This window comes from Schistocerca piceifrons, chromosome 2, assembly GCF_021461385.2.
Source record: "Schistocerca piceifrons isolate TAMUIC-IGC-003096 chromosome 2, iqSchPice1.1, whole genome shotgun sequence".
Taxonomy (NCBI): Eukaryota; Metazoa; Arthropoda; class Insecta; order Orthoptera; family Acrididae; genus Schistocerca; species Schistocerca piceifrons.
In genome coordinates, this window is record NC_060139.1 from 625,693,084 (window position 1) to 625,704,913 (window position 11,830).

The following is an 11,830-nucleotide window of genomic DNA, read 5'->3' on the forward strand; positions in this document are numbered from 1 at the left end:
TCAATGTGGACCCTACAACAAATTAATGCGTCAGGACAGTGCGGCGAAATGTAGCGTTAATGGCCTGTGGCAGAAGACGACTGACGCGAGTGCCTCTGCTAACAGCACGACTTCTCCTGGGCTCGTGACCATATCGGTTGGACCCTGGAAAACTGTGGCCTGATCAAATGAGTCCAAATTTCAGTTGGTAAGAGGAGACGGTTGGGTTTGGGTGTGGCACAGACACCACGAATCCATGGAACTAAGTTGTCAAGAAGTCACTGTGCATGCCAATGGTGGCTCCATAGTATGTGGGTTGTATTTACACGGAATGGACTGGGTCCTCCAGTTCAATTGAACCAATCATTCACTGGAATTGGTTACGCTCCGCCATTTGGAGACCGTTTACAACCATTCATGGGCTTCTTGTTGCCAAATATGTCACCGGGCCCCAACTGTTTACGACTGGTCTGAAGAACATTCTGGACAATCCGCAACAATGGTTTGGCCACCCATAAAACATTACATGAATCCCATCGAATATTTGTGGAACATAATATTTGTGGAACAATTTCGCAGTTATGGACGGCTATAGAGGCAACATCTCTCACTATTCCTGTAGAGGACTTCAAACGACTCGTTGAGTTCATGCCACGTCGAACTGCTGCACAACCCCGACGAAATGTCCTACACTATATGAAACGTGTTTTGTTATAGGACAACTATCCAAGGAGTTCCACCCAATAATATCCAAACAGCAGACTCTGTACATAATTTATTAAATTGCCAATACTAAACTCTTTTAAATAACAACAAATTCATATAACTTACAAAACTTAACAAATGGTTAAAGAGTGAGCTTTAAAAACAATAACGGCGGCTTGCCACCATAAAATCAAAGAACCTTTTACAATAGTGCTTTTAGAGTTCATCCAAAAGACAAAATCCAATAATAAGTTAACTTGGCATTACTATTTAAAATGATTTATAAGATAAACTTTGAGAAAGATAATGGCGCTTGGCACCATAAAATGAAAGAAGCGCAACACACAACCAATAAATATAATAACAAAATAATAATTTGATACAACCAAAGGGCGAGGGCAATTCCCAACGCAATCACAGACGAGCGAGCTCTCAACACTTCGGAGCCTTCCCACGAGAAACGGTCCCCGAAATAAACCGCTGAGAGCTCCCCGACATGCCTCCCACAACTGCCCATCACTTACGCACCTTGGTTATGTTCTGCAACACACGACAGATAATATCAACACAAGATAAAATTCAAAAATACAATATAACATCCCGACAGCATATGATAACCACAACGCCGTTAACTCGGGCGCTCTTAAGTGCCAGAAGCCAACACACACAAATCTGAAACAATTCTCGCTCCCTAAAACGAAACAATAAAAGCCAAGCACACATTAATAGTCAAACCACAGTCTTAGAAGTGCCTTAACGACACCAAAGGCGACTATTCCACCAGTAAAAAAATACAGAACATACCACTAAATGCTATTACACAACCAAATTGACTAGATCGTGTTGTTCCGGTCCCAGAAGACCACCTATGCCAAGCAGCAGTAATCCACTATGTATATACTGTACAAAACCGGCCTTCTTAGGCAGACTTTACCTAACACATCGACTGCCAAATGTACCATACATGAAAGGAACTCCGAGCAGGACTCCAGTTGAGCAAATAAATTAGTACCAACAAATATCGTAAGGAGCCACACACACAGCAAAAAGTTCCAACAAAACCGTCCCACATCGGAAAGTTCAGAAACCGCTGCTGGAGCTTCCAGGGAAAAATCTGAAGAGCCAACCGAGCCCACGCCCTAGTCTGGCAGACGACTCCAAAATTCAGCAACTAGTTGTCTCCGGACCAGAGTATCACAGGACACCACCGGACCTCCACATCAGACAGGCAGGAAGAACAAGTACACCGACCCCAATTAATCACTACCGCATGGCCAGCACAGAGCAGAACCGCCTCCGCCCCAGACCACTCTGCTCATACTACGAGGCACAACAGCCTTAGCGCTAGTCACTAGCAGGTCAGGCAAAGCGAACTTCACGTTCCGTGCAGTACCCGGAAAAACCAACTACCCTCTCGCTTTCCGCCGGCCACCGCAAACACAAGCCAGTGACGCCATAGCAAATCGCCACCGGAGCGCAAACCACACCAGGACAGCGAACTATAATCGATTACAGTGCGCGCTCTGAAAAGATCACAGGTTAGCGGCGCGCGCCATATCACTATATTAAGAGGTATCCCTTGACTTTTGTCACCTCAGTGAACATAAATAACACCTGTCTTTTGTAATTCTACGTCTCTAATGCACCCTCACATGTTTTAGTTCGTTCTACTTTGCACAGATATACATCAACTTCCCACCAAAACCCGCAAAGTTGCCATTTGCAGCGTGGGCAAATCCCTCACGTGCGGTCAGTGTGGGAATTAAGGCCGTCGAAGTGAGACGGTCGTCACACTAGTGCATATCGGGAGTTCGAGTGAGGCGTAGCGAGCCGGGGGACAGGCAATTAGCAGCAAGTGGCAGCTCAGGGAGATTAGACGCGGCGCCGCGCGGACGCTGGCCGCCAACTCCGCCGCCCGCTCCGGTCCGGCGTGCCTTTTTAATCGGCGGCCCGCCGGCCGTCCAGCGGCCGCCCCTGCGGACTTGGCAGCGACGCCCGCCTGCGGCCGGCGGGCTAATCGCCTAATGGTGTCCGCCAGACGGCAGCCGGCACCGGCCGCGGCTAATCTAGTTGAGAGGCCCAGCCCAGCCCGGCATAGAGGCGGCCCGCAGGCCTTCCGGCGCCTCCCTACAGTAGCTGCGCCGCTGCCGCTGCCGCCGCCCCCGCGCGCTCCTGCCCGCTTTCTTCTTTTTACGTCGTGTTTTCCCGGTGCGAGTGCCGGGGCGGGTGGGCCGCGCCTCGAGCGTCGTGTTGGGGAGAAACGCATACCGGCCGCTATTCAGTCGCCTCGCGCGCCCGCGGCCCCCCTATACAGGTGTGACGAACCTTATCAGCCAGGCCGCACCGGGCTGCTAAGCTATAAGGATCGCGCTCGCTGGGGAGATGCTTCTGACGTATTCGCCGCGGCTCTGTTACAGAATCCACGCCCTCTGAAAAGTTCCTATATTCTGAGGAAACAGCCACAGAGGGGCTCACTTACCTTTCTGAAACAAAAATCGGTTCGTACCAGGCGCATCTTAAAGCATCGGATACGTATTTCAAAAATGACTGACTGCGGTGACCACCATGCACATCTGTATCAGTATTTATGTTGTCTCCTTGCTACTCGCCAAATATGGGGTGCCTAGGAAACCTGCTTTCTCGTATCGCTAGACAACAGTTCAAGCAAATCGTATTAATGAAGTTCATTATAAAAGAAAATGGTTACAGTACTTCGTGAGTTACAGACGTGTTTCGAACAAAGGGCGACAGACAAACAAGAAATCCCTTCAGTATATACAGCTCGTAATACAAGAGAAGTAATACAGTTCCTAAGTCGCTGCTATACAAGTGCCTATTCTTGACGCCGCTGTGGCTAGTCTACAACCGGGCCGCGGCCAGGCGGCGCGGCGCTTATGTCCTTTTCGTGTCGAGGGCGCTGCCGTCGGGTTGTCGTCTTAGATAGGAGTCGGTCCACGTGCAATTGGCTGACGTCTTCACCACGGGCCTGTCTGCTGTAACGTTCCCGATCGGCGTGCTGGCGCTTGACTTAACGCCGGAATAATTTATTGAGAAGCAGAATGCGCTAGTGAACAAGGACCCACACATAACTCGTTGTCTTTCCACTGTGAAACAATCACATCGGCATAAAAATATACATGCACACACACTACGCACGCACTGTCTGATCAAAAGTACTAGGACACTTATTACTGGATAATATTATAGAGTATATCCACCCTTCGCATTTATAACGGCTTGAAGTCTACAGGCCAGCCGGTGTGGCCGTGCGGTTCTAGGCGCTTCAGTCTGGAACCGCGCGACTGCTACGGTCGCAGGTTCGAATCCTCCCTCTAGCATGGATGTGTGTGATGTCCTTAGGTTAGTTAGGTTTAAGTAGTTCTAAGTTCTAGGAGGCTGATGACCTCAGATGTTAAGTCCCATAGTGCTCAGAGCCATTTTTGAAGTCTACTGAGGGTACTCTCAGTGGAGTGCCTCAATGTCTGCGGAGACATGGAAGCTCATTCTTCCTCATTAGTGAAAACCAGAGAGGATAGTGATGTTGGACATTCGAGTCTGCTGCGAAGTCAACAATTTAAATATGTATATGTACGTGTGTCAGAAAAGACACGACTTTTTGATAGAGCGGATATGTATATATGTAGTGTGATTCACAAAGAAATTTACGTAATTTCGTAAAAGTTTTAATTTATTAACTACTTGGTCCATAGTTTATGAGGACAGAGTCAATACACGTGAAGCAATAGATGAAACTAAGAACAACCTTGTGAAACTGAAACGAGCAACAAAATCTGTACATACACGTGCAGCTAAATGCGTTGAACTCAGTGGAGACATTTTTGAACACGTATTGTGAATTTATTGTGAAATTGTATCTACAACTTCCTTAACACTGAGCTTTCCTTTTTCCGGTTTAACATGAATTCACGTGTGCTACGATATTACTAAAAGCAGATTATCTGACACATTCATATAGTTTCAGTTAATCTTATTACCATCATTTTTCCAAAATTAAATTCTCTACAACTTCTGTTGAAAACTTCGTGCAATTGTCTGGAATTTAAAAAACAAATTGGGCCAAGTAGTTAATAAATTAAAAATTTTAAGAAATTACGTCTTTGCTTCTCTGGATTTTCTGGAAAACTACTGCAGATAAACGTCTGGGACATGTTTTATTAGATTCATCAGACCAATAACAACAAAATAAATGGAAATCGTGTTTTACTTTAACCTCGTACAGTTTTGCGATGGCTTCAAATCAAAGAACCTGCTAAATTTCAGGCAAAATCTTTTGTAAGCCGTAACACCGTAACTAAACATTTGCGGACCTATATTTATATGTACTTTTTTATTTACTTTTACTTGTAGAATAACATATTAAAATATTTGCTTATCTTCGTTCAAAATGGTTCAAATGGCTCTGAGCGCTATGGGACTTAACATCTCAAGTCATCAGTCCCCTAGAACTTAGAACTACTTAAACCTAACTAACCTAAGGACATCACACACATCCATGCCCGAGGCAGGATTCGAACCTCCGACCGTAGCAGTCACGCGGTTCCGGACTGAGCGCCTAGAACCGCGAGACCACCGCGGCCTGCCGTATCTTCGTGAATCACCCCTTATATATACAGGGTGGTCAGAAAATGTCTGAAACGCTTGTCGTGGTGTTGTAGGGCAGATTTTACTGAGACATAAATGTTAAGAAAAAAATGCGATACGTTGCGCCTTTTCCGAGTTATTTAGCATAGAATTTAGCCGATAGGGGCGTCGCGCGCTAGCATTCAAGCGGCCTGCCAGGGGCGGTGTTGCCCAACGAGTGCTTTGTCTCGTTAGCTGAAACTTGAATTTACGCGCGCGACGATCTGACTGGCTAACTTCAATGCTAAATAACTCGGAAACGGTGCAACGTATCGAATTTACATTTAACATTTATGTCTCAGTACAACTTTCCCTAGAACATCACTACAAGCGTTTCAGACATTTTCTGACCACCCTGTATATATTAGGAGAAACGAAGACATTGGTCGCAGTTGGTCACTGAAATAAATTCAAGGGTGCAAGTGAAACGTTGTGCCCAACCAGGACTCCTACCTGGATTTTCTGCTTCACGTGAACAGTCGCCTTCATCGCTTCGGCCATTCAGATACGCTTCCCAGATTCTGAACTCGTCACCCGCTAGTAGCGTCCACTACTCATTAACTCCCTTGCTCGCAGTTTCTGGCTGAGTCTCAATAGAGTTTGGACGCAGTGTGCATACGCGCTGCAATTACGGTGAACTATATGTTTTTAGGTAATTCTATAGGCTATACGAGGTTCATCCAGAAAGTAATTTCCGATCGCGTCCAAGGCAAGCATGAGTAGAGGGGAGGAATGTGGGAATAATGCAGTGCAATTTATCTTGTGGCGGCAGTGGTTACCACACAGTGCTAAGAAAAAAGGGTGCTCTGACATTGTCTCCCACCACCGCCGAGGCTCGTGCAGTTATCCGATTTTTTCACGTTCAGAGAAATCTCCAACTGGCATCCATCGCCAATTGTGCCGTGTCTATGGATACGACATTATGTGCGACAATATGGTCAGGGGATGGTCCAGACAATTCGCTGAAGGACGAACCATTGTTCATGACGAAGACTGTAGTGGTCGACCGTTCCTGGTGACACCGTAACTGATGGAAAGCGTGGGCAAGCCGTTTCGCAGAACGGGCGCTTCACGGTTTCTGAACTCTCTTGTCAAATGTACCCTGATGTCTCGCTCACTGTTGCACGAAATTGTATCCCGGCGGGTTGATTTTCATAAAGTGTGTGCAAGGTGGGTGCCAAGGCAACTCACAGATGACTAGCAAACACAACGTCAGGCGACAGAATTGACATTCCTAGAGAGGTACGCCAAGAAAGGTGACGAGTTTCTCTATCGTTTTGTCACTGGGAGTGAAACATGGCTGTCACATGCCACAACAGAAATAAAACGTCAATCCACTCACTGGTGGCATAGTGGGTGGCCTGCGAAAACCAAATTCAAGCAGACAGTCTTCGTCAGAAAAAAAAAAGGGAACTGTTTTCTGGGTTCGACGGGGTGTCCTCCTGTGTGAGCTCTTACAGCGAGGGGAGACCATAAATCTTGATCGGTATCGTCATACAATGAAAACTCTGAGGAAGACGATCCAGAACAAGAGATGTGGAATGTTGAGAGGAAGAGTATTATGCTTGTGCATGAAAATGCAAGACCCAATACAGCCAACGCCACACGAAAGGTGTTGAATCTGTTTGGATGGTAAATCTGCGACGACCCACCCTACAGCCCCGACCTCGCCGTAAGTGACTTTCAACTCTTCCCTCTCATGATGCGTCTTCTGGCAGGAAATCGTTTTCACAATAACGCTGATGTGCAGACGTAGGTGACTCCTTGGCTCCAGACGTTGGTGAAGATTCCTATGACATGACCATACAACTGAAAGTGCACCATTGCGATAAGCGTCTGACCAATGATAGTGACTGTGTTGAGAAGTACCTAGTGAATCTTTGTAAATATTTCAACAAACATTTCTTACTTAGTGATGTTTTTGTTTTTTATCAGTCATCGGAAGTTACTTTCAGGACAAGTCCGACAGAACAGAAACGGCACATACATATCGTACGAGGGTTGTTCCGAAAGTAATGATTCCTATTTTTTGTGGTGATTTTGGATGTCTGCGCCAGATGTCGTTGAAGTGCTAATTCTTGAACCTTCCTCTTTCATTTGCAGGTGGTTCTGTTGTTCTGCGGTAGTTGGCGCCAGCAGAGTAGTGTTCCAAAATGGAGTCTGATATGGAAGCGCATATAAAACAGCGATATGGGATTGAATTCCTCGCTGATGAAGAAATTGCACCGACTGAAATCCATCGACGCTTACTAAAAGTGTATGGAGACGATACAACAGCACAACACTCCCCGCCTTCTTTTATAGTCGCTGGTCCACCTCTGGAAACATCTAGAGGCCAACGCCGCGTTACATAGGTGTTTGTGAACATCTTTGCTCAGATAGTGTGTAAAACTGAAGTCCGTATTGACCATAGGTCACACACGAGTTGATCAGTGTCAAGTAGTCATCTCGGCCTGATTTGTTTTGTTAATGTGTCATCAGTGTCTCTCGGGAAAGATACTACGTATTGTAGGAGGTGGTATTACAGACTTATCAGTATAAAATACTCTACATTGCATGGTTACAGAGATACAGGTTGTTACAGAGATAAGTTTTCATTTCACGTGTCGGTACTCCAGTATTTGTCGATTGTCACCCTTTTTTGAAGTTCAAGCTGTGAAGCTGTGATTGAAATTATATTGAATTTCTGAACTGTGATTGTGATCTTTTGGCCAATTCTTCTACATCGTTTAAGCATACCGACGCATCTGCATATGCTGAGTAAGTCGATATGGTATTTTCGTTCGATTTATGTAACTGAAACGCTGCTTGCAGGGAATACGATAGACGATTTCCTAACTCAGTGTACTTACCCAAGTTTTCATTAAATTGCCTGAGACTGGAGCAGCCACGTCTCATTTGAACGTGCAAATGAACAGCATTTTTGTGAAGCGGAATACATTATTCAGCTAGTATATCGTAATCCTTCAAAAATCACATGCAGAATTTCTCCACCTATGGGTGTTTCATATCAAGAAATATGTAGGATGTTTCGTACGTACGGCCTCTGTCCTTATAATCTACAGTGGATTCGAAATCTTCATAAGAAGATGAATGTAGACTGGAGTTCTGTCGCTGGCTGATTGCAGACCGCCAAGTAACACCATGAGTACTGTTTACTGACTAAGCCACTTTCACTAGTGATGGAATCAATAAGCCTCTTAGCTCACACCAGTGGTCCGACGAAAAACTACGTGCCTTTCTGGAGACAAGTATTCATGAACGCTTCTCTGTAAATGGTTGTTGTGCTATGGTAGATAAGCTGCTGATTGGGCCTGTTGTATTACCGCATTGCCTTAATAGTCCCGTTATCTAGACTTCCTTGAAAATGCGCTTCCACCAGTACTGGAAGAGGCTCCTTTGTGTACAATGACTTACAGCGTTCTCCCCTGAACATTCTAGACATCAGGGGACCCATCACCTCAACCTAACATTCGCGAAAGATGGATCGGCTGAAATGGTCACATTCTTGACTAATAAGATTCTCGGATATTATACCTATAGGTTTTTGCCGTCGGTGCTGGATAAAAGCCGAAGTCTACAAAGAAAGAGTGAACATATGACCCAAATTCATCGTTCAGAGTATGAATAGTGTTGCCCTCATAAAATAATGCCAAGACTGGCTCAGAAGTGCTACACGTGATACTGTCAAGTGAATTCGAAAGTATAGTGAAGTCGGAGGTAGAATTTACGAAAGTCAGCTTTCAACTTCATCGCTTTGCTTTATCGTAACACCTTCTATGACTGTTTGTTGGGTTACAAAAAATGGTTCAAATGGCTCTGAGCACTATGCGACTTAACTTCTGAGGTCATCAGTCGCCTATAACTTAGAACTAATTAAACCTAACTAACTTAAGGACATCACACCCATCCACGCCCGAGGCAGGATTCGAACCTGCGACCTTAGCGGTCGCTCGGCTCCAGACTGTAGCACCCAGAACCACACGGCCACTTCGGCCGGTTGTTGGATTACATTCTAACAGCTGTTCCTGTGTGACCAATAAAGACTAGGACACATACGCGTATTATGTCGGATTTTGATTCGAATTAGTCTATACTGCCAGATCTTAAAATATTTAGTGTTCCTCCTGAAACATCATATATACAGGGTATTAGAGGTGACATTGTGATCATTGGTTCCTTAATGCGAGGGTTGTAACTTTAATAGCGGCAACTATTTATTTAGAGATAGTACAAAATAGATACGTGTTTCAAAGCTTTACTAACCTTCAACGTAGTCACCAGCATTGTGTATAACCCGTTGCCAGCGATATGGAAGTCGTAGGATACTCTTAGCAGTGCCAGTTGTGTTGTTGTGTTGACAGTTCGAGCGGCGCGGTCTATTGCCCGACGAACTTGTAGCAGTTCTGAAGCGAATATCGTGAGGTGTTTCCTTCCGTTTAGAAATCGAGTTGAACTCACGAGGACTTAAGTCAGGGGAGTGCAGTAGCTGGTATAGCACTTAGCAGCCCCATCAGTCAAACAAATCAGTAACAGCTTTCATTGCACGTGCTTCAGCATTGTCCTGCAAAATAATGGTCAGGTCCTGTAGAAACTTTCATCAGTTCTGTCTGTATGCTGTTCATTTTTTGAACACAACCTACGACAAGCTTAGAAACAGAAGTGATGACACTTTCTGCAGGACCTAATCATCATTTTGCAGGACAATGGTCAAGCACGTACAGTGCAAGCTATTACTGATTTATTTGACTGATGGGGCTACTAAGTGCTACACCACCTACTGATCTCCCCTGACTTAAGCCCTCGTGAGTTCAACTCGACTTCTAAACCGAAGGAAGCACTTCAAGGTATTCGCCTCAGAACTGCACAGATTCGTAGGGCAATAGACCGCGCCGCTCGAACTTTCAACAGAACTGGCACTGCCAAGAGTATCTTGCTGGCAAATCGCTGGCAACGGGTTATACACAATATTGGTGACTACTTTGAAAGTCAGTAAAACTTTGAAACACGTACCTATTTTGTACGAGCTGTAAATAAATAGTTGCCACTATTAAAGTTCCAACCCTCATATGTACACACTTCAGTGCGTTAATGGTTTTTTGTTTGTGTCTGACAGTCTTCCCGGAAACTCATCACAAAATTTTTACTACACTTTTTTTTAATTTATTGGCTTTCGAGTCGTGCCCATACAGTCATCTCAAGAGTGCATTGCCAGTTATGGAGATAGGAGTTAAGGACAACTCAACAGCCAGCCGCGAGAGCGAGAGGAAACAATCTCCGAACGGCCGAGAATCGAACCTTGGTCCCTTTGCTTAGCAAGAGCGCGCTGAACGAGCAGTTACCGAGGCGGACGGCATTCACGCTTTTAATCCTGACCTGCTACCCAGTGGAAAATAACCATTAATGGCTTAGTCTGCCTATCACTAATTGCCTCTTCGAGGTACTAACCAACCTAAAAAATACTTCTCCTAATGGCTATAATTATTAGTCTGCAAACGAAGTAAATTATGATGTTACCCAAACCGCTCTTAGGCGTTCCTGGAGTCCATAGCTTCCTTGTGATCGGTCACCTGCGTTATAGGCAATCAACCTCATTTTCTTTTTCTCCCTTGAATCCACCTTCATGTCTTCTTCGGTCGTCTATTGTTATCCCTTACATCTAGACCACCATAGGCCCTGTAAGTACACTAATGAGTGTGAAAACGGCAGCACCAAAAAGAGAACAAATGACTCAAACTACATCACAGACATGGTGCGCTGCGCTACACGAATAGAAAAGATTGCGGAACAGCAGAGAATCTCAGAATTCAGTATTATGCGAAGACCCATAAGCTGAGTTTATGAACGTTGTAGGATATGATCCCAGAGTGCTTGAATATGTTCCTTGGTAATCTGCCACTAAGCCCTCCGTATGCGAGTCCTCAATGCTTGACAGTGGCTGAATTAGTGCTTTACTTGAGACGAAAATACGCGATAAATTCATCATGAAACAGGCTCAGTTCACCAATTTGATTGGCAACTGAAATGCTTCTGCTACTAGCTTGGTACTGATTTAGTAAGAACTGCTCACCTCTTCCGAGAGACAAATATGACAATACTCTGCGCGCTGCCTATGCTACACATTCGCTGAGACGACCGTTAGCTATCCTTGTTGCTCGCGTTTACGCACTTGCAGCAATGTCCCGGAGTCACAGTAGAAATTTCCCGGAAATCTGCCGTGTCTTTCAATCGGCAAATGGCACTGCTGAAAGCTCGCGGCACCAGCCCTCCGCAGCGTGGACGACCCAGCGCACGGAAACGAAGTGTCCAGCTCCTTTAATGTACACTGCGCAACACAATTACAGTTAAAGGGTTGCTTTTTGAAAGCCCATCATCCCCCCCCCCCTCTTGAGACACAGAAGAATGAAACCTATCTCAAAGGTGACTGCAAGCTTCCTGTCTAATGGTGCAATAGCGCGACGCTCTGCGATGCCAACCTCATGCTCGGCGACGCCTCAAACGGCAA